The 24,197-nt window shown below is 42.8% G+C and overlaps 1 protein-coding gene across 1 annotated transcript in view; it reads left to right on the forward strand.

Moving 5' to 3' along the window:
- CACNA1A (calcium voltage-gated channel subunit alpha1 A) overlaps positions 1–24,197 on the forward strand; it is a 3,713,953-nt gene that overhangs the window by 1,761,671 nt on the left and 1,928,085 nt on the right. The gene's annotated exons all lie outside the window — the stretch shown is intronic.

Here is a 24,197-nt window from a genome sequence, read left to right on the forward strand (position 1 = left end):
CAGTATCAGAGATAAAGCTAGAGGAACCGTGTACCACTGGAGTTCACTATACCTTCCACTTTCCATCCAGGTGGAGCTAAAGAAGAATGACATAAGTATATAGTTTGTATTGGTATGACTGCATTGTAACAGTCTGGATCTGTGCAGGACAGAATTCATGGTTTTAAGTATCATATTGGGAGGCAGCTGCTAACTGAGGAGTATACTATGCTATGAGTTTCTTTGTCACTCTTTGTATCTCTGTTATTGTTCAAGTGGTTGCCATGATGAATTGTTGGTAAAACAATATAAATGTTTACTGTCTTTGCTTTTAATTTTTCAGTAAATAATGTATCTATTCTTTGTTGGTGAGTGTGTGCAAAAACACTACTCTAACTATGGACATTTTTGGCATTTTGAATCTAAGACTGGTGTAAGGAATACTACTGCCAACAGCATGGAAATATGATGTGACATCACTTGATTACCAGCATCACCAGCCTCCTCTGAAGTCCAGTGAAACTGGTTCATGGTTTACTTTCCAATCCTGTTTATCACAACCTCTTACTCAGGTGTGTAAGCACCTGGCAGAGGACTTGGTCAATAAACTATTAATGAGCTGCTTCTTCTTGTCCAGGGTTTGATTCCTGCAACCTTCTTGTGTCTATTGTATGGCTCTGAGCAAGTCATGCAACCTGTCAGTGCTCCTAGGCTGAATCTGAAAAGGGTTCACTTGGATCAGTGCTCTACCCAAGTTAACAAATAAGTCAATTCAAGTTTTTCTGACTGACTTCTGTTACTGTTTTCCCTCAAACATTAATGTGACACTTATCATATGTTAAGTGGCTAATCATGTATGCATTTTTGTAACGTACATTTGTAAGATGAACATACTCGTTGTAGGTATCAACATTGTAGGAGAAAATTGTTCATGCTCATGACTAACATGACTCCTGCTAGGCCATTTGTGGAGCAAAAGAGAATAATAGCCTCTGCAGTATCTAATTCTGAGGAGATATCTGCAGTTTGAATCTGAGATAGAGTGCACTGCCTCCATTCCTGTGACTTGCAATAGTGTGAGAACCTGTTCTGAGCACAGAAATTGTTTCTGAACATCTTTTATTGTGAACCTTTGTCTGAGAACTCTCTGGTGTCAGTTCGAATGTAGAATCAGTGTACCCAATATCAATACCAAATACCACAGCACCGCAGTTACCCAATATCACTCTTAACATTGTGGATTCTCTGCTCCACTTTACCTCATAACAGTTATGCAGTCAACAGTTATACCAGCAGTAATACTAGATGTTCCGGGACTTCTAAATCCCTTAGGCAGATAAGTTCGTGGCCCACATGTCCAAGCAGTTGTGTTGCTTCCCTTCACCTTATCTCAGTGTTATGTTCAGGTGGCATTGCTTCCTCCCTCACTGCCTATTTCAGTCTGCTTGGCCCCATCTCTCTCAAACACAAGTTAAAATCCCTTTTGCTAGCAAACAGTTTGTGGCTTCCTCCTGGCATAGATTTTTTTGCCACCAAGAAACCTAATAAGTACACCAGGAAAAAAACATTATTTGAATCCTACATTAATCTTGGTGACGGAGATTATACAGAAGGATGATGGGAATGCTCCTCCTCCATCTTCCTAATGACCTTAAATTTGTCAAGATCTTACAGTTGTTGGAGTGTGAGTAGATCACTAATCGTAACTTCTCCTCCCAATGCAGACTCCAAAAGGCTTGCAGGTTCATCCAATAGTCCTGTTAGCTGATGCCCCTTTTGATAGACATTATACAAGATACCTCACATATTGCATGAGAGTAGCTGGATACCATAGCCCCAATCTCAAATAAAGCAGACCAGCTGTTAGGTTCTTCTAAATAATGTTAAATTTAGAAAGGCAATTTTCTGCACTACAGCCCTGAGTAAACATCCTAAACCACAGAGTGCAGTAGTTCTTTCCCCTGGCATGGAGTCATTGGCTGTGGACAGATTTGGAAGTCATATTTATGCATTCACCACTTTGTTTTTCAGGGCTCTTCACTTTTTAACTGTTATATTTCCCTTTCAGTGTGATCTGCCAATGAACTGCAACTTGTGGATGATGAGGTGCACAGCAGTGCCAGTAAACTCTAGTAATTATTTTAGCAACAGCCAGGCTTCAGCCCAGACAGCTTAATCAGCATCATGGTTTGTGTAGCTTACACAATGTAGGGTGTTGCAGATACAGCAGGATCTAGCATTGTACTGGTTCTCCTAGCTGTGCTTCACCAGGTTTGCTGAGGGTAGCAAAGTAATCTTTACTGACTCTTTTTAAAGGTCTCTTGTGTGGACCTAAGATCAATGAATACTTAGAGGCCATGAAAAAAAGATATTCAGATCCCAAAGCTGTGCACATGCATTTCCATCCTCCACTGTGTTTGTTTTGCTAGAATGCATTGGTGCCATAGTCAGTTTTCATTTTGATAGAACCCACAGACTCAGCAGCAAAGGTCAACTGGAAGCTAGTAGTCATTTCCTATTGCAACCTAGGAAGGTTAATGGACCAGAGTCTGAGGTTCCCAGCATTTCCAATGGGGACATGGCCAGATCAAAGGCAGCCCACAGCTCTTCCAATCCTTTATCTCCACACCCTAGCTTGAGAGAAAATTACTAAAGAGGTATTGCAACAGGATGCTGAAGAATCCAATATATACTGTCTCTCTTCCTTAAGCATTACATCACTTCCAGCTACTCCACAGCATAGAGGGATAAAGCCCTGACTATATCTCAGGTGGCACACATTTGAATAGCAGCTTGGGTGTCTGTAGGACCTGACAAGGTAGGATGGCAGTGAGTGCGCAGCCTGGGGGCTGAGGGAGGTAGCTGTGGCTCTCTGTAAGGCTGACTCTTAGATGGAGCACTAGGTGTCTACTCCATGGAACTAGAGTCTTTTGAGCCCTTTTTGCCATGTGCAAGTCACACTGTAAGTTGAGGGGAACTCTTGGAGAATTCCTCTAGTGGAGCTCGGAAGAGCCACTGAAGGGGGGGGGGTGCCTTGCCAAGGGAGAGGGTAGGCCACTCCTTACCAACTGACTCTCAGCATGAGTGAAAGAGCTTATGGGGGATATCAGAGTAGGAACAAGTGAGCTGTAGGGCTGTCATCTGTCCAGGAATCTCTGTCCCCTGCAACCATGGAACTAATGGGTTGATTGGGTGCAGGTAGAGAAGCCATCATGCTCCATCCTGCAGGAATGAAAAAAAAATAGCATTCCATCACTCCCTTCCCCAGATGCCTCACCATTCAAAAACATAATGCAAGGAAGGAATTTCAGGAACTCTTCAAAAAAGTGCTGTCCAAGACGTTCCAGTAGACCAGTAAGGACCCAGATGCTACTGCATTTTTTTTTCACAAGAAAAAGGACAAGGGGCATCAAGCCCATTCAAGATTTAAGAAGCCTTAGTTACTTCATTCTCAAATGGTCTATTTGCATGGTCAGCATTCAGTCACTTTTCCGTTGTTTAAACAGATAACATTGGATGTGCTGTTTGGATTTTTAAGATGCTTAATTGCACATTAAGGTAGCCAAGTGTTCCATAAGGTTTTTATTTTACTTTATTTTATTTTTTGGTGAACTTTGAATACTGATCCAGATGGACTATTTTCTTGATTGGCCTGTGTTACAAAGTTGCACACACAAGAAACAATAAACATTAGAACTGTTTATACATTATTATGACAAAATATTGCAACAGAAGTTGTATAAAGGGATGCTTTGATCCAATGACATCTCTAATTGCAATATGTATATATATATATATATATATGTATATATATATATGTGTGTGTGTGTGTGTGTGTTTGTGTGCGCGCATATATGTTTACAGAAGCAGTACTTGAAGTGCTGAAGGAATATAGTAGCTCTTTCACTTTGCTTAGGAGCCTGCCATTATTGTTGTGGAATTTTGACCTTCATAGCTTTTCTTTAGATTTAAGTTCTTTTTTTTTTTTTTTTTTACACATAATTGTCCCTAGAGAGGATACAGGTGACCTTCAATGCAGTTCATCAGCTTCTGTTAGCAAATTGTCCCATGGCAGCAATGTATCTTTGAGCATTAGGTCTCATAACAATAACCATATTTATGCCCTCACATGCTAAATGCCATTTATGAGTCCTTCAGTGGAGTCTGTGGGTTCAGTGATCTCAACATATGGAACTTCTGAGTGCTCTCTTTAGGTTGTCTCAAACTTGCAAATCCCATCTCAATTGCTGAACCATTCCCAAAAATCTTCTTACAGTTCTCCTACTTACCTTAGACGGTAGTCATGATTATGACTATTATTTTGTCCAAACATGGGGTAGAAGACACTTCAGAAGGTAGATGGTTTAAGGAATGTGAACTCTGCAAGAGTTTTACCTTTATAGGGAGGGAGGTCGGTATAGTGGTTAAGGTGTTTACCTTACAGATACAATATGCAGGGTTTGATTCTCACATGGGTTAATTGGCTAGACTTGAAATGGCCTACAAGGGCAGTTAGCCTAGTACTAATCTGTGAACCTATATCAGTGTTTTAATATGACAACAATTCTTCCAGCAGTGGCCTTAGATCAACTGGTGCCCTAGGCAAAAGGGCTCCACGGCACCCCCCCCAACACCAACTGGTACCCCCATCCTGGTCTATCTACACCAAATAAATACTGGAAAAGTGCCCCTGCTACAGCAGCGCCCTGGACGGCCGCCTAGTCTGCCTATGCCTAAGGCCAGCTATGAGTTCTTCTCTCACTTCTGTGTTTTCGGTGCTCCCTTCTGATTGTCCATGTATTCCAGAGGCATGGATGTTGTACTGAACTTTGCATGTAAGCACTGGGTCTCTGTAAAGTGGTCCCACACAGTTGTGGGCATGGTGTTTATTCTTTGCTCATTAGTAAATAGCTTTACACTGTACTTTCAGTCATACCACACAATCTCTTAGCTCAAGAATTTTGGATAATGCAGAAAATAACAGAGGGACAAAGGATCAAAATCTGGGACAAATTTTAAATATTGCACTTACAAACATAGAAAGTTGCTAAAATAACAGGTTTGTGTTTGCACACAATTTTTAAAGGATATGATGTGTGAAACTGAAAAGTGTGTCATTATTTATTAATTTCAGTCCTCGGTGATTTGCCAGAAAAAAACACAGATTGTATGAGAAATAGGCCATCAAAATGAGGCAAAAATCTGGAAGGACTGTGAAATTCTGGAAAATTGAGAGAGATGTTTTCAATATCCATATGTATTTCCTCAGCGTATACCAAATACAAGATGAAAAAGTGGCAGTTTTTTTTTTTTTTTTTTTTTTTTTTACTTTAGAGTTGCAGAGCTAGAAATAATTACTCTGTTGGGAAGAAGTGAAGAATGTAAACCATCCATTGGGTCATGGTCTACATGTATGGAAAGAACAGTTCTTTTAGGAATGATACTCGTTTTGAAAAGCATATGGCAACATTATTAATTGTTATGTATATATCTATACATGGTTTTTTTCAAACCTAGTTCATTCCAAAATCCAGAGCAGAAGACCTACAGATGAATTATGAAAATGTTAAAAGGACATTTTAAGTTTAAATTGTTTGTTCTTGCAGAAAAGTTTTACTTTAAATTATTGTACCTAGAGAGCTAATGAAACAGTGGTGCAGTGTGCATCTGGTTTGAAGCAGTATGCTATGATCTTTGAATTTGGTGCAGATTTGAAAGAAACACTCAGAGATTCCCAAGTAATGTTTGCAATGGGAAAAATTGCTTTCTGAATTGAATTTAATATGCCCAAAGGCATTCAAGATTACTTTAAGTATGGAGACCACAGCGGTATATACAACAGCTGATAAAGAAATTGTACATGTTGGCACAGTATACAAAGTAGAAATAGAGGCATATCTTACAAACGATAAAAAAGTTTGGTTGCCAAGTAGAAATCACCCCCCCCCCCCCCACACACACACCACACACACACACACACACATCTGTAATTATAAAGAGGCCTGCTGTCACATATGTGGAAAAACAGATTGTTGTGTGAAGTGCTGTTAAAACACTAGTAAAAATAATTATTGTGTCAAAAATACTACACATATGTATGGAAAGAAGACAAAGTATGCAAACATTACTGTGGTCCCACTCCACAAAGGCGGTGCTTCTACGGACCCTGGAAATTACCGCCCCATAAGCTTGACAAGCCTTGTCTGCAAAGCTATGGAGAGGATCATAATGGAACTCATAAATAAAGACATTGGGGACCTATAGACACTGGATCCTACCCAATTTGGCTTTGTCAAGGGCAGATCCTGCCTCTTGAACTTGGTTGACTTTTTCGAAACAGTTACTAAGGCCATTGATGAGGGTAAGGCAGTTCACACAGCCTACCTTGACCTAGCAAAAGCATTCGACACAATACCCCACTCGGGCATCATAGAAAAGCTCATCAGCTTAGATGTAAACCCATATGTCACAAGATGGGTTGCAAACTGGCTCAAGGACAGAACACACAGGGTTAGAGTTGCTGGTGCCATGTCAGACTCTAAGCTGGTCACGAGCGGTGTCCCACAGGGCTCAGTCCTGGGCCCCCTCTTGTTCGGCATTTATTTTTCTGAAGTGCAGGCAAACATAGGGGATTGTGGCTGACAAAATTTGCAGATGACTGCAAACTGGGCACCATAATTGACACTCCATCAGACACAGACATCCTCCAGAAAGGTCTCATAGAAATGGATAACTGGTGCCAGAGCCATGGCCTTAAGCTAAATGCCAAAAATGTATAGTCATACCCTTTGGGAAAAACAAGGTAACCCCTAATTACCACATAGGTGGTAATCCATTAAACACAGAAGAAGTTATCAGGGACCTGGGGACCCAAGTTGACAGTAACCTCTCTTTTGACACTCACATTGCCAAAGTGGTTAGGAAGACCTTCTACATTGCCCACCTGATCATGAAGGGATTCACATCCAGATCAGGAGAGGTCATTGTACCCCTGTACTCTTCACTTATCAGACCAATGATTGAGTACAATGCCCCATTCGGAATGTACCTTACCCGACACCTGCAGCAGTTGGAAAGACCCCAAAAGTTCCTCACCAAAAGGATAAAGGGGCTCAAACATATGTCATACGATGCCCGACTGAAGAAACTCCAGCTCTATTCAGTCGCATACCGCCTGCTCAGAGGTGATCTGTGCCTGACATACAAGGCCATGTCCAATCCGGAATTAATGGACATGCTCCACCTCAAAAATACAAATCCACCAGAGCCACGAGAGCAAGAGACTTAAACCTCAACACGGATATAAATAGGACGTGCTGGAGGGACAGATTCATCACCCAGAGACTCCCTACACTATGGAACAGAATCCCAGTCCATGTGAGGCAGAGCCCCTCACTGACTCTGTTCAAGAGAAATCTTGACGAGTGGATGGGAGATCGTAGGTTTACCCCGGGAATCATCTCTGTATCACTGCTGGACAGAGGCACAGCAAACTAATGGGTATAGTATTCTCATCCTAAGGGGTGGTGAAAGCCACACACACTCTGGCTAGGCTTATAAATGCCCTAGGGCAGATAGCGTAGTATGAACCTATGAACCTATGAACCTATAAATTGCTAATATTTTCAATAAAGAATGAGAAGGGAATTGTGTGTTGTATTGAAAACTTTAAAAAACTGGATATGGAGATTGTTACAGTTGCAGCAGTATCTGTTATGCCTAACAGAACATTTGCTGTATTAATTCCAAAGAAATCCTTGCATAATGCTACTCTGAGGCTTAGAACATATACAAGTTAGAGACTATCATTTCTGACGTAAATAATGGCTACAATACGCCACAAAAATTATATCAAGTATGTGCTCCTATTCCTGGAAAAAAGATGATGGAACAGCTTTTTTGTGTGATGAATTGGCTATAGAAACTGATGTTAAATTCAACTTCATCTTCAACTTTATTAAGGTACCTGTATGTTCAAGCACTTCAAAAAGAAAATACATAAACAGTAAATAAAACAACAATACAACATAAACAAGTCCAAATTATGAAAAACAGTAAAAACTGGTGGCAATGATAATGTTTAAATTAGGAATGAACAATAGAGGTGGCAAATGAGGGCCACATTACTTATAGGCCAGGTCAAAATGGTGGGTCTTTAAAGTATGCTTAAGACTAGCAAGAGTAGGGGATTCCCTAAGCCAACCAGGTAGCAAGTACCATAAATAAAAACTGGAATCCTGAGTCCAAGAATACTCATGTTGAACTGAGGGAACTGTTCACAGCCTCTGGGAGACCAGACTCAGGGAATGAGTTACCTAATATCAAGAAAAAATATCCTATAGATATGGGTACCTGAGCAATGAAGGGCTAGATAAACCAGCACAAGAACCTTGAAAATGATCCACTAACCAAAGCAACAGCTAATTGCTCTGCAGTACAGGTATGAATATGGTGGTACTTTGACACACTTCATAAATAATCAGGCAGCAGGGATGTTCATCATTCCCACTGCCTCGGTGGCATTTTAGGTTACCTAACAAGGTAGTCTAGTACTGGCCAGCTTTCCAAAGTTCAGACTCCCCCTCCTCTCTGTTCCTATGACAGCTGATTGGCTGTACATATCCTGAGAGGGAAGCCTTTAGAAGTCATGGGAAGTAAGTGTTCCATCTTTTTCTGCCATCCAAAGAAGAAAGTCCTGTGACTTTTCACAAGATCCATTGCTGATTTTTCTGGTTTACTGCTCAGATAAGCTCATTTGAGGACCCCTTCTTCTCACACTCTCTATCTTTATGTTTATTTAAACAATATTTATTTTAATATTTTATTTCTGTCAGTGTTTACAGTAATTCCTGTGGGAATTCCTGCTTGTAGCAGTGTTTATTGGCTTTTTTGACAAATGCTTCTTTTTACTGCTTCTGAGGAAACTTTTTGGTATCTCTCTCGGAAGTGCAGTGTGTGTGTGTGTGTGTGTGTGTGTGTGTGTGTGTGTGTGTGTGTGTGTGTGTGTGTGTGTGTGTGTGCGCGCATGCTGTTAGACACTAGATGTCTGTCTTTACAGTTGTTACTCTGCTTTCTTGTCAGACAACTTTACCTTCTTCAGTTCTTTGTTCTGAACCGTGTTGTTCCATTTCACTGACCCACTCAAGTCTCCAGTCAATCCCTGAGGACTCCCTATCTCTTCTGATACCTCACCATCTTCCAACTTTAAAAAATGCATCAGCTGTGGGCCTAAAATACCAAACTCAGATGCCCACAGAGAATGCATATACTGTTTAGAAGCTGCACATTTAGATGCCGACTGTCCTGTATACATTGGTTTCAGCTCCAGGGCTCTCACAGACAGGAGGAATAAGCTTGTATTGAAGGGTCTTCTCCCTTCCACTTATTCTGCTTCAGCTGGGGCTTAGACCTCCCTCAAAGAAAATTGACAAGGGGTCCCAAAGATAAAGGCTCTTGTAAGAGGTCTCCGGACCCCACATCTTCTTCGGCTTCTTTCTCAGAGCCTCCTGCAAAAAAAGTCAGATCCGACAACTTTGGATCCCTTTGCTTTGAAATCCAAATCCCCATGGATCTGGTCACTTCTTCCACTACCTGATCTAGTAATATCTCAGCTCTGTTCATCCTTCTTAAAGGAATTTATTCTGAGAGCTCAGATCCAGATGGCATACTTCCGGCTCTGTCTCTCATTGGATCTGTAAGCCAACCTATGACTACTACCCCTTTGATCTCTCCTTCTCCAATCTGACCTACTGTTTCAAAGCCCTTTGATCCAAGACCTCATCGTATCCGAAGATAGTCTTTTTTTTTACTCTGGTTACTTCCTTGAGTCATAGGTTCATAGGTTCATAGATTAGTACTAGGCTAATTGCCCTTGTGGGACATTTTAAGCCAAGCCAATTACCCCATGTGAGAATCAAACCCTGCACCTTGTGTCTGCAAAGTAAACACCTTAACCATTATGCCAACCTCCCGCCCTTCCTGAGCCTTTTGGAGACAGAGGATTCTTGGAGCCGAAGCATCTGCACCAGCTCTGGTGGACTAGAGTCATCTCCAAAGCTATCAAAGCCATCTCTGCCCCTCAGGGCTTCAGTGCTGGACAGCTCAGGTCTGATTCCATCCTTGGGTGGAGTGCTTGCAGGGTTGCAGGAGCTAGCAGTTTGGGAAATATTGTCTCCTTTTCCATTAACTTTGGTTTCCCCTAATCACTCTGCCTTTGAGATGTGGAGAGGGCCTTCTCATTACCTGAGAAAGGACATCCCTACCACCCCCATATCAGATTTTACCTCCTTCACTTCTTTGCTCTGAGCCTTGTTCTTCCATATCACTGACCCACTCAAGTCTCCAGTCAGTCCATCAGGACTCCCCATCTCTTCTGATACCTCACCAGACCACCCTGCTGATGAGGTCCCTCGGAAAAGAATGAGTAAAAGGAGATGCCTAGATTCCCTTCAGGAATCTGTCATGGAGGACACTGATTTTGATGAAGGGGAAAGGTCTCCCAGATCTCCACTTAAAGACATCTCGTTTGAAGACATTCTAGAGTTCTTGAAACAGAAAGGTGCGTGGTCTTCTGATACCCCTTCTCAAGAAGAGTCAGTGTTCCTGGAGATCTTCATGTCTGGCTTGGCTACATCTTGGGTGACTTCCCTGGCAGATGAACTTATAGATTTCGTTTCTCACTGGGTGTGGAAGGAATTGGTTACTGTGGAGCCCACCCTCAAACATCCAGGCAAAATTTTAGCCCCTTCCAAGGACAAGACACACTGGAGCAAGGGGGTCACAGTTGATGCATGGTTGTGTTGGTGGAAACCAAAAAATAGCTTGCAGAGCAGAGCTCTTCTGTCCATCCCTCTAACAGGGAGTACAAGACCTAGTACAGATTCAGTAAGCCCCTGTATGCTTCAGTAAACTTTGCTCTGTGGTCATTGAATTACCTGGCCCAATTTACAAGATTACAAAGAGATTTGACTAAAGAAATTTCCAAATCTCTTTCTGGTTCCATTTCTGCCAAAGACCAAACTAGAGTCTCCTCACAACTGGTCACCCATCAATCAATATCTAATGCATCCATGAGGCTGATCTCCCATGCAGCGGAAGGTACCTCATGGGTGGCAGGTTCAGGCATAGCCATTAGGAGACATGCCTCAATGTCACTATGTGACTTTGCAGACCTCTATAAGTCTGCATTCATCAGTGCTCCCTTTGATGGATATTCCGTACTTGTCCCTAAAGTAAAAGATACACTCTCCAGATTTGAGCAAGAAGGAAAGACCTTGGTCTGCCATAGGGATACATTTTTCTACCCCTCAAAGACCTTTTTCCCAGAATCAACATGGAGGTAGGAAAATGTGGTTCCATAAATCCCAGGGTCCTTTACAAGATTCATGAGGACTTAGTTCTCCCAGAGGCAGAGGTGGGAACTTAACCAGAAGAGACTGCCTCCACGGCAGAGGTGGCCTGTAGAATCAGCGTTTCTGGGACTCCTTCTCGGACAAACCCTACCACACATCAAAATGAACAGGTGATCCAGGAGATATCTGTGTTTCTGGCTGGGAGCCAGTTATTACCTGTTGAGAGCATTCTCCTTTGGTCTCACCACAGCTCCCAGGGTGTTTACAAAATCCATGGCAGTGGTAGCAGCTCACTTGACACTGCTGAGATTCTGAGTGTTTCCTTACCTAGACAACTGGCTCCTAACTGCTACAACCAGACATCTTCTCCTACAGACAAGGGACTACTTGCTCCAGTTATGACTCCACCTTGGCATCACAATTACAGCAAGTCACACCTCATGCCTACGCAGAGTTTGTTGTTCACAGGTCCTCATCTAGACACAGTCAATCAGATAGCCTCTATCTCTCCAGCTTGCATTCTGACTCTCAGATCACAGGTCAAGAGAGTAATGCTGAATTATTCTCTTCCAGCACAACTAGCTTACAAGCTTTGGATCCATGGCAGTAGCTATCAGCTTAGTCCTTTTAGCCAAGTTTCATGTGTGAATTCTGCAATGGACATTGTCAGTGCAGTGGTCCATTCTTCAGCATTCTTTAACTTCCCCAGTCAAAATTACACAAGCATGCAAAAGATATCTTCTTTTTTGGCTTCATTCAAGCAAACTTTCCAAAGGACGTCCACTTATTCTTCCCATGCTGACAGCCACAGTGACCATGGATGCTACTCAGCTGGTTTGGGGGGGCACTACTTGGGAAGGACAGTCCAAGGTATGTGGTCCCCAGAGGAGGTCAAAACACACATCAGTGTCCTGGAAATGAGAGCAGTGCTCCTAGAGTTGCAGGCCTGTCTAGACTTTCTCCCCTCCAGGAAAATTTGCAATTCACATGGACAACATGTCCATGGTCCGATACATCAACAAACAGGGTGGAACCGAGTCTTATCCACTTTTTTGAGAAGCAATGAGAATGTGGCAATGAGCAATCTCTTTTGGTCACTTTCTGAGAGCAATGCATATACTGGGGAAAGCCAATGTGATTGTGTACAAACTCAGCAGGTCTATTCTGATGCCTCATGAGTGGTCTCTCAATGTCAAAGTGGTGGATAGGATTTCCGTCAATGGGGCCAGCCATGTTGCAACCTATTCGTTTCTTCCATCAACAAGTGCAGAGACACCAAGAGATGCTGTTATCTGTGACTGACCTTCCATTCTTCTTTATGATTACCCGCTGTTACATCTCATTCCCAAGTTTCGACAGACAGCATTTTGGTTGAAGAACACACTTATCCTCATTACACCTTTTGCCCTCATCAGATTTGGTTCCCCTTCCTCTGGTCTCACCTCCTACATCTGCCCTGGATACTGGATCCCACTCCAGACCTCCTGTCTTACCTAATAGGTATGTTTCACCAGGACATAACAGGCCTCAAACTGACTGGATGGTTTCTCCAATTCCACTGATTGCTAGACAACCCAGGCTGTAGTCCCCGTTCCATAATATTTTGTTTTCTTCTCAAAAAGCTTCTACTGGAAAGATTTACAAAAGTAGATGGAAGTGATTTGTATTCTGGGCCCTTAACAGGGATTGGGATTCCGTTCTGCCCCTGTACTGGCTGCACTTGACTTTTTAGCATCAATTTTTAAATGACGGGGCTAATTTTTTCTATTGTTAATGTCCAGTTGGCTGTAAATTCAAATTTCCATCTAGGCGTAAATAACTCTACTTTAGTTTCTTCTAAATTATGTAAAGCCTTTCACAATAGAGCCTTTCACTTAGACCTCCGCTAAAGGATTCTACTCCTCCTTGGGATTTAACTATTGTGTTTCAGGCCCTGACCCAAGCTCCCTTTGAACCTTCAACCAGGTCAGATCTAAAATTTTTGTCTTGGAAAACCATTCTTCTAGTCAGTCTGACATCAGCTAGAGGAGTATCTGAACTCCAGGGTCTATCTTCCAAATCTACTTATCTGTTTTTTTCACAAAGACAGGATATCCCTGTGGACCAACCCATCTTTTTTTGCCTAAGATAGCTTCTGAGTCCAACATTAACCAGGTCATTAACCTCCCAGTAGTATTTCAAAACTTCTCAAATAAGGGGGAGTACATGCTCCATCGTTTGATTGTGCATAGACAACTTCACTTTTAGCTCCATAGAACCAAGGATTTCAGGAAGACTGACCAGTTGTTTGCCTTTTTCTTGCATAACAGATTGTGCAAGCCAGTTTCCAAAGTCACACTGGCCAAATGGTAAACAGATTGTATTTCCTTGTCTGTAGAAAAAAAGTATTATTCTTGCCAAAGCCTCTTAGAGATCTTTCCATGAGGTCTATGGCGGTCTCTTCAACCTTTTGGTTAAGGGCTTCCATAGTTGACATTTGTGCAGCTGCCAGTTGGTCTGATTCTCATACCTTTATTGGTCATTATAGACTTGGATTTGGTTTCCAGGAACAGAGCTGCCTTTTACTCCGCAGTACTCCAGAATATCCTTCCATGAGGTCTATCCAAGGTTCAACTAGCTGGGGACTCTGTCCCATCAGTTGAGGAAAGAATAAAAATGACAACATCAGATAGAAAAGTTATGTACTTGGCATAACATTTTATCTGTGTTATCCATTTTCATTCTTCCTCAACTTCCCACCCACCTACCCTCTTCCCTTTACTCCTGGAAAGGCTTAAGAGTTTTCTTTGAGAACTGTTGTTTCTTGTTTGAGCTCCAGCTCTTTCTTTGTATTCTGTCCTTTTTTATTTCCTTTAAGGTATTGTCCCTTGCCTATAGGGCAGCAAAGTATAGATCTAAGGTATGTTAGGTTGATGGGGCATTATGGATAAAGGGAGGAGCTCGAGAGTTTGGATCTGAGGATCTGGTAGAAGCGGCTAAGTTGGATCTGAGTCAGATCCGAAACCCATCAGTTGAGGAAGAATGAAAATGGACAACACAGATAGAACATTATGGTGAGTACATAACTTTCTGTAAATATTATTAAAAGAGTAGAAAAACAAATGTGAATTCATTTTAGTAGTAAATATGAGAGGCAGCACAGGTTAGAACAGAGGGTCAATATAGAAGTGTTGCAATTTCTGTATCCAGTGAAAAAGCACTTGCATTCATATTTTTGATAGAGGTTTCTTTTGAGTTGTGCTATGAACATGGGGAAAGAAGAGACTTATTTTAGGTGACGTGGGAGGTATTGCCAGAGTTTGGGTGCAAGAATGGAGAAGGAATGGGTGGTACAGTGCAGTTTGGTTTGGGATGTCTTGAGTGAGGGGGTTAATTGGGAGAGATTGTGGAAATTGTAGCAGGCAGTATAATTATGGAGTTTGGCTGCAAGAGGTGGGAAGGAATCTGGTGGAAATAGTTTGAAAAGAAGAGACCCTAGGAGTAGCTCAACTCTGTAGGAGACTGGTAATCATCTGACTTTGGAGAGTGTGTTGCATTGGTGTTGCTGGGGAGAGGGATCAGAAATGAATCATCAGATTTTATTTTCAAAATACTGTAGAGTGGATGAGGATCATTAGAGGATATGGCTATGATGGGGAGTCTGTATTCAAGATGAAGAAGGAGGACTCCTTTGCCTATTGCAATTCTAGATGTTCTGTGGAGAAAGGGAGATATTTTTTAAAGCTAGAATAAAACAGAAATGAACACGATCACATCCCTACTTTCCCAACTGGGCTTCAAACCGAACCTTCAAAAGTCCTTCCTCACAGCCCCTAAAGGAATTTATTTTCCTGGGGTTGGTGGATAGACACAGTAAAAATGCAGGCCTTCATGCAAGAAGACAAAGTTTTGATTTATCAGGGCATTTTCTTGGATTTCTCTCTTCTAGACATGGCCTCAGAAAGAGAGTTCCTCAGAATCCTAGGCCTCATGGCATTAATGATCCTCAGAATACCACTAGCTGGACTACACATGAGAAAAATTCAGTGGTGCTTGAAGAATTGTTGGACCTAGAATCTTCATCCCTTAGAGTTCCCAGTACCGGTACTGGTATTTGTGAACAGAAACTGCAGTGGTGTAGGGATCAACTCTCCAGGACTCCCTTTTTCTCTTTGGATCTTAGTCCAGTGTGTCCAGCTGGATTTTTCAGATTTTGAGTGGGGAGCAGTGTTCATGGGAGTTCAAATGCAAGGCTTGTGGGGTCCTCAAGACACGCCAAAGCACAAAAATATAAAAGAGATGCTGGCAGTGATTCATGCCTTCAAAGTTCTTTACCATTAATGGACTTTGGACCTTGTTCTAGTGGTCATAGACAACACTATTGTGAAGTGGTACCTGAAATAAGCAAGGGAGTACAAGGTCATAGCTTCTTAGCTGATTAGCAGCGATGGCCTGGGAGCTGGCTGTATACCATTCTCTGACTCTTAGGGTCATAGGTAAGTACTAGGCTAACTGCCCAAGGGCATCTATAAGCCTAGCCAGAATGTGTTGTCTTTCGTCCTCCTTAGATTAGTCCCCTGTGCCTCGGTCCAGCAGAGCCATTAGTTCCCTGTGCCTCTGTCCAGCAGAGCCACTGCAGTGATCCCCGGGGTAAATTTTCTGTTTCCTATCCACTCGTCAAGGTTTCTCTTGAAGAGTGTTAGTGAGGGGCTCTGCCTAATGTAGATTGGAACCCTGTTCCAAAGCATGGGGAGTCTCTGGGACAGGAATCTATCCCTCCAGCATTTCCTATTTATCGCTGTGGTGAGGTTTAGATCCCTAGAGCGTGTGGCTCTCGGGGATTTGTTTTTTTTTAGGTGGAACATGTCCATCAATTCTGGGTTGGACATGGCCTTGTATGTCAGGCAGAGATCACCTCTGAGTAAGCAGTATGCAACCGAGTACAGCTGGAGTTTCTTCAGTCGGGCTGCATAGGGCATATGTTTGAGGCCAGTGATCGTCTAGGTGAGGTACTTCTGTGGTCTTTCCAGCTGTTGCAGGTGTCTTGTAAGGTACATCCCAAATGGGGTGTTGTACTCTATGATGGGTCTGATGAGTGATGAGTAGAGGGGCACAATAACCTCTTTTGTTCTAGATGCGAACCCTTTTGTGATTAGGTGGGCCACATAGAAGGATTTTCTAACCACCTTGGCAATATCTACTTGGGTCCCCAGATCCCTTATTACATTTTCTGTATTTAGGGGACTACCACATATGTGGTAGTTCGCGGGTACTTTGTTTTTTCCAAAGGGGATGACTATGCACTTTTTGGCATTTAGCTTGAGGCCATGATTTTGACACCAGGTAGCCGTCTCAGTGAGACCCTTCTGGAGGATGTCTGTATTAGCTGGAGAGTCAGTTATGGCCCCCAGTTTGCAGTTGTCTGTGAACTTGGTCAGCCATAGTCCTCCTGTGCTTGTCTGTACCACTGCGAAGTATATACCAAACAGGAGGGGACCCAGGACTGAGCCCTGGGGGACGGCAGTTGTAACTGGTTTAGAGTCGGACCTAGAGCCTGCAACTCTTACCGTGTGGGTTCTGTCTGTGTGCCAATTGGCAATCCATCTCGTGACGTAGGGGTTTATGTTCAGGCTGGTGAGCTTGTCTATAATACCAGAATGGGGAATAGTGTTGAAAGCCTTTGCGAGGTCTAGGTAGGCTGTGTGGACCTCCTTTCCCTCATCTAAAGCCTTGGTAATTGTCTCAAAGAAGTCCAACAGGTTTAGGAGGCATGATCTGCCCTTAACAAAGCCAAACTGGGTAGGGTCCAATGTTTGAAGGTTCCCAATGTCTCTGTTAATGAGTTCCATGATGATGCACTCCATAGCCTTGCAGACCAGGCTAGTCAGGCTTATAGGGCAGTAGTTCCCGGGGTCCATTGTGGTTCCACCTTTGTGGAGCGGGATAACTGTTGCTGTGTGCCACTCTATGGGTATGTAGCCTGTAGAGAGGCTGAGTCTGAACAGTGTGTTTTTAGATGAGGGGTTAGTTCATTTTGGAGCTCGTGTAAGACACAGTCTGGGACACCGTCTGGTCCCATTGAAGCTGTATTTTTGGCTTTGGATAGGGCTGTTTTAACCTGTGTGTCAGGGATTGCCGGGGCACTACATTCTTCTGGTATGGTTATGGGCCCTTTAGGGGGTGAGAAAGGGGGTGAAGTTTGCACTAAACCTGTCTGCCAGAATGTTGGCAATATCAGTCGGTTCAGTGTATTTTGTGCCATTCTGCACTAACTCAGAGCAGGTCTGAGAGTTTCCACTTATGTTCTTGACATAGCTAAAGAACACTTTGTGGTTATCTTTGGAGTCCTTGGTAATTTTTCTTTCGAAGCTAGACTTGGATGATTTTATGAGGGATTGTAGTTTCTTGCTGATACTAACCAGGGATGCCTTTCCTTCTTGGGATTTTATTATTTTCTGCACTAGTTTCCTCCTATTATACAGCTTGTTTATGGCAGGGATCCACCAGACCGGTTTCCTTTTCTTGGAGCAGTGAGTCTTGGTTTTGCTTGGGATAGCACAATCCATGCATTCTTGCAGGTGCTCATAGAGTGCCTTTGTAAGGGATTCAGCATCCTGGACAGCGTTGTCCTTTAGCATGGGGGCTGTGAACTTTTCCACCTCGGTCTTAAGTAATGTGAAGTTTGCTTTTGAAAAGTTTTTCACGATGGTTTCCTTGATTAGGGGTGGGGGCGGAATGTGGATATCCAGAGTGATTATTCTATGGTCTGATCTAACCAGCGAGGGTTTGACCTCCAGTGTAGAACACCGGTCGTCAGTGTTGGTGATGACCAGGTCCAATATGTTGTCACCTCTGATGGGGGTGTTGACCAGTTGATCCATGGAGTTTGAGTTTATAAATTCTAGGAAGCGTTGGGCAAAGGAGTTAGTACTTGAGTAGTTCTCCCAGTTAATGTTTGGGTAATTGAAATCACCCAATATTAGGGCATTTGGTAGGACCTTCATATTTTCCAGTGTCTCCAGAAACGCAGAATGGGGGTCCTCGGTCATAGTGGGTGATCTGTAACAAGCTACAGTTTGAATTGCAATTTTGCCCATTGTTAGTTGCACATGGATGATCTCTGAGGCATTGTACTGTGCCGCTAACCTACAGGTGTGGGTATCCTTGATTAATATGGATACACCCCCACCTTTTGTGTTTCGGTCCGGGTTCTGTGGCTGAAAAGTATGGTATGAGTTATAGCCTGGTAGTGCTGGGGTGCTCTCTGGAGCCTTAAACCAGGTTTCTGTTACTGCACAGATATCGATGTTCTCCATACTGAGGAGTGCCTCGAGTGTATGCATTTTGAGGTTTAGGCTTCTGGCGTCGAGTAGCATTACCCTCAGTTTTTGGTTACTTGTGCTATTTACAGTGGTGGGTTTGTCTTTTGAGCCTTGTCTAAAAATGGCACTATGGGGGCGGCAAAAGCCTTGGCCAGTATTCAAAAGCCTAAGGGTTACAGGTGCAAGCCATCTATTGCGAAGCAATGTGGCTTATCGAGCATGTCATCCCTGGTGGACAGATACTGGATCCCCTTTGAATGACACCAGAAACTTAGCCAGTTGTTGAAATTGATCATTTTTTCTTTATACTGTGGCATCATTCTTGGTGAGGGCAGGATGCTACTCAGGGTCAGGGTCATACCGGCCTGGGCTACGTGATCAGAGAGCTCTTTCATGTCTGTTTTCATGTAGTCCAGGGAGGTACATATGAGGTCATTCACACCAACATGGGCAATGACAGAGTCGTAGTTGTACTTGTTCTGAAGTGACCTGAGTGCTTGTGTTATGTGGTGGATCCTGGCACCCGACAGGCAGCTAACTGTAACCTTCTCCTTGTCCAGCCTAGTTAGTGGGACATCAGTGTGCCTGACTATAGAGTCGCCTATTACTTGTGTGTTGGGTATGTTATTTTGCCTTAAGGGCTGTGATTGCGTGGCACACTGATTATGGGAAGTATGTGTTTCATGGTTTGTGATGGGGTGTGGAAGTTGCTTGGATGTCTGCTTTGGAGGTCTCTGTTGCTTTTGCAGATTTTTATTTAGAGCCTCCGAGTATGTTTTTGTGTATTTATGTGTGTTATTTGCCGGTGCTGGTTTAGTAGGTCTTTGTGAGACTCGTGGTGTGTTGCAAGTATTTTCCTTCTCCTCTTGACTGTCAGTTCCAGTCTTGGGTTGAGAGAGCTTTGCCTCCAGTTTGGCTGTATAATTGCATCTCTCGCATATATTAGTGTTTGGTGGTAGGAGGAAAGGGTTGTTTGTGTACATGAGGCAGTTGTAACATTGCCTCAAAATGCCCAGATTCACCAGTTGGACTGGAGAGTACACCTGAAACTGCCCTTTGGACATGCCTGAATAGGTAAAGTGAGCTGTTTTACTGATTAGCTGGTAGGGACGAATAGAGAGCCTTGTCCTTCTGGACAGTATAGGGGTCTTGTGCTAGGGTTAATTAGTGTTTGCTATGAGTTTTGAGCAAGTGCTGGGCTGTGAAATGAATGGTTTGAGTGCTTAAGTTGAAAGTTTGTCTAGTTCCAAGGAAAAAATTGAAGAGCAGACTTTGTGGAGCCGGGAATAGTTTAACCCTAGCTAACTGGCACTGCCCGGCGTGCAAATGTAGTTTTTATAGCAGGGAAATGAAAGAGATAGAAATTAGCCCAAAATGGCCAATAAACTACTAACTTCTGGGCTACAGCAAACACGGCACACAAATTTCAGAAAGAAACAGATCAAATAAGCAGGCACAATAAGCCTTTAACCAGAAATTCCCAGCTCAGAAGGGCAGAATCTAGCCTCTCCTCCCACAAGAGTGCAGACTACAAACCTTCTTAATGTAAAATAACTGGCCTGAAGCCAAAGTGCTTAAACCAGAACTAATGCGCTTTTAGAATAACATACACTGAGCCTTCAATCAGCAATTCCCAATATAGAAGGACGTAAGCTACCTGTCCTGCCACAACAATGCAGTCCACAAACCTTCTTAATGTAAAACAACTGGTTTGAAGCCCAAGTGCTTAAACAAAAAGGCTTAGAATAACAGTTACAATTTAATCAGGCTACTATCAAGCAGTAATAACTGCAGCAGAATAATACAATTGAGTACTTTTAAGAAGAAGCACAAGCAAAATAAGGTAATAAAGTGGGAAGAAACACAATTACAGTAAAAGTAGATGAATAAAGTGCAATTTTTTATATATATAACAATAGAAAACGAGCAAACTGATTTAAACAAATTACCCAATTAACCAGTAAAAAAACTCAAAACTGAGCCCTGTTCCAGCAGTCTTCAATCTGACAAGTTCTAACCGCACACTCCTGCCACGAGGGTGCAGGGGAACCTTCTCCAAAAAAGATGGCCTGGATTAGTGCTCAAGTTATACAAACAAAGCTAGATTCAGCAGGCCTGAAATTAGTCTATGCTACAGCAGACAAGGTGCACTAATATCAGAAAAAAAAGGCTTGGTACATTCTTTCAGAACAAAACACAGTGGCAGAGAGACTGAGCAGATCCTGGACAGACCCTCATGAGTGGGAGCTCCATCTAGAGGTCTTCCAGGACGTGATCCACATATGGGGAACACCTCAAGTATATATATTTGACTCCTTTCATAATAGACAACTGAAAAATTCTATTAAAGATGGCCTTGCAGCCATGCTTGGAAGGCAGATGTTATATCATTTTTATGGTCAGGAATGTTCCTGTATGCATTTCTACCCTTTTCCAGTGATTTTCAAGGTACTGCTAAAGACTCTAAATGAATTACCCAATATCATTGTAGTAACCCTATTTTGGTTTAGGCAAAGTTCTTTCTCCCTTTTGATGGAATTTGCCAAGGTCAGTTACTACAAACTTCCTCATTCTCCTGGTGCTCCTGGTCTCTTATCCTTCCTTTTTTCTTTCATTCTGAGCTCTGGTATACATTCTGTATAGCTTAGGCTACTGCAATAGTGATCTAATCGTGAACATTGTATAGTTTTATAAGTAAATTGACCATAACAGTATTTATTTATTAGCATTTCATTACCAGTAAAGTCCAATTGCACCTTGAAAAGCCATTTTTCAGTGGAGGTCTGGGGAGAAATGCTTCACGATTTGAACATAACCCGCGGTGGTGGTGCTGCGGTAGCGTTGTCGCCTCACAGTAAGATGCTGTCTAGTTCGATTCTCAGCTAGAGCGTCTTCTGCGTGAAGACATGCATGAATGGGCGTACCTTCGTTGAAGGTTGTGCGTCAGGGCTGGTAACTCGGCACGTAAAAATCAACTACCAATCATTAGCGGACCGGAGTTCCGCTGTGGGTTCCGCTGTGGTGACCCCTAACCGGGAAAAGCTGAAAGACGCAGCAAATTACACAAGTTACAATTTCATACACCATTAAAACATGCACAAACCATGTAGAATATTTCATCAGCTATGAAATATCAGCACTTCAGTATACATTAAAATCAAATGCTATGTAATTATTGTGTATTGCTAAGATGTACAATATATACAGGGATATTGTGTTGTGTAAAGCTATTTTTTTGGAGTTGTAGGTTCTTTAATAGTAGATGTTAGAATAGATCACTGTTGCAGTAGGAACACCATTCTTCCACCACCTTCTCTTAGTAGTGTTTTTTTTTGTCAGGATGCGGGTGTTATCCTTTCTCTTTCTCCTACCACACACCCATCTACCTGTGGTCTAGCCTGTCTTGTTCTGAGGCAAGAAAGCTCTGAAGGTTTGCCACCCTGATACTGACTTTATACTGGCCTTCTTGAGCTGTACAGCAGTTTGGGCATATGGAAGGTGCCCTAAAGCTTTTGTTGACATCTGTGCCATGACCGAGACCTGGTCTAAAGCCATAGGAAGTACTCTGGCAGTGCAAGCCTACAGTGCTTTCCACACATTTAGACCAACAGCTCAGACTGGAGCCAAAGGTGGAGATCTCTTGATTTAAGTTAGGAACAAACATATTTCCAAGTTGGTTAAACAGGATGATACCATGGAGCTCATCCATGTCCAAGTCACCATAGATAGGGTCCCTCACCATATCTGGCAAACTGCAGGTCACCATCTATGCCCCTAGAGTCTCATGACTCTTACCTAAACCTACTAGAGGCACTTATCCAACCAAACACCCTATTCATGGGTGACTACCTACCCCTTTATAGACTGGGAAACTCACTTTGCCTCAAAGTCACAGGCACAAAGTTTCCTGGAATGTAGTAACACAAACACCAAGGAACATATAATGCACATTCCAACCAGAGAGTCAAACATACAGGTTCTGGTATTAACTAACTTGGGAGAGCATTGAATGTCCCATGTCATGTCCTCACTAGTGAGGTTGGATCACAAACCTGTCTCATTGGAAGTAAAAGTCAACCCAGAAAACCCAGCTAGACCAGTAACAATTAAGAACTATTCTGAGGCAAACTGCAAACTATTAAGTGACAGTTTTTTTTTAAATTCAACGCTCCTCCTAACTCCGAGACCACAGCTGCCTATGCAGAATTATTCACAGAGTCTCTATACAAAGATGTGAATAGTTACATAGAGTCTGCTGTACCTACCAGAAGTAAACAGAAAACAAACATTAGAAACAGACCCCACTGGTGGAATCCTCACCTAAACAGAGAAAAAAAAAACTCATGGCCAAAATCAGGAAGAGCAACTGCCTTAAAGACATGTGCTCACTTGTACAACCAAACAAAAATCTAAGAGGTCAAATTAAGTCCAACAAGGCCAACTGCAAGGCTGGATAGCTTTGCTGGCTAAGGAGAGTCACAAAGCCTTCTTTAATTATGTCCGAAACCTTAAAGGTAACAAGCAACAGTGTGCTGAACTGTTGTGAATGGTACCACCTTCACCAATCAGGGTGACATAACAAATCTATTAGCTGTGAAATTCAGCTCAGACTTCACTCCCTTTCCCACCAGCTCCTCTGGGTGAAAGCCCTTGCAACATACTTAACTGAACTATTGGCAGGGACCAGGTGATGGTAGCGCTTGCTAAAGCCAATAACCCCACCTCTATGTGTCCGGTAAACATCCCTGGTTACCACCTGAACAGTCTAAAACATGACCTATCAGGACCACTTGAGGCACTCTACAGCTACAGCTTAAAAACAGGCTACATTTCAAGTGAGTGGAGGACCACAACAGTCATTCCCCTCTACAAGGGCAGACCATCAGCCCACCCTGGGAACTGTCGGCTCATCTGTCTAATGAGCCTAATATGCAAAGCCATGAAAGAATTTTCATAGAAATGAATAAACAAGGACCGTGGTAACCTACAGACACTGGACCCATCCCAGTTTGGCTTTAAGGGAAGGTCATGTTTACTGAACTTGGTAGACTTCTTTGTGTTGGTCTCCAAAAGACTGGATGAGGGTAAAACACTGCATACTGCATATCTTGACCTGGCCAAAGCATTCAGTATAACACTCCACTCAGGCATTGTTGACAAGATCTCTGAGCTAGGCATAAATCCCTACCTAACTTGCTAGATTGCCAACTGGCTCACAGACAGGATCAAAGAAGTCCGGATTGGTGAGACCACATCCACCAAGAGACCAGTCACCAGCAGAGTACCCCAAGGTTCTCTTCTGGACCCACTCCTATTTTGTATCTACTCAGAAGTCAGGACTAATGTTCAGGTGTCTAGCTCACCAGGTTCACAGGTGACTGTAAATTGGGAGTTATAATAGATTCCTCCCAAGACATAAACATCTTGCAAGAGGGTTTAACACAGACAAATAAATGATGCCAAAGCCATGGTCTAAAACTCAATGCCTAAAAATGCATTATAATGCCATGTGGGACACTGTCAACCCAAGTTAATTACTCTATTGATAAAACACCCCGAGAGTCAA

This window comes from Protopterus annectens, chromosome 9.part0 (assembly GCF_019279795.1).
Source record: "Protopterus annectens isolate FY-2018-M chromosome 9.part0, PAN1.0, whole genome shotgun sequence".
Classification (NCBI taxonomy): Eukaryota; Metazoa; Chordata; order Ceratodontiformes; family Protopteridae; genus Protopterus; species Protopterus annectens.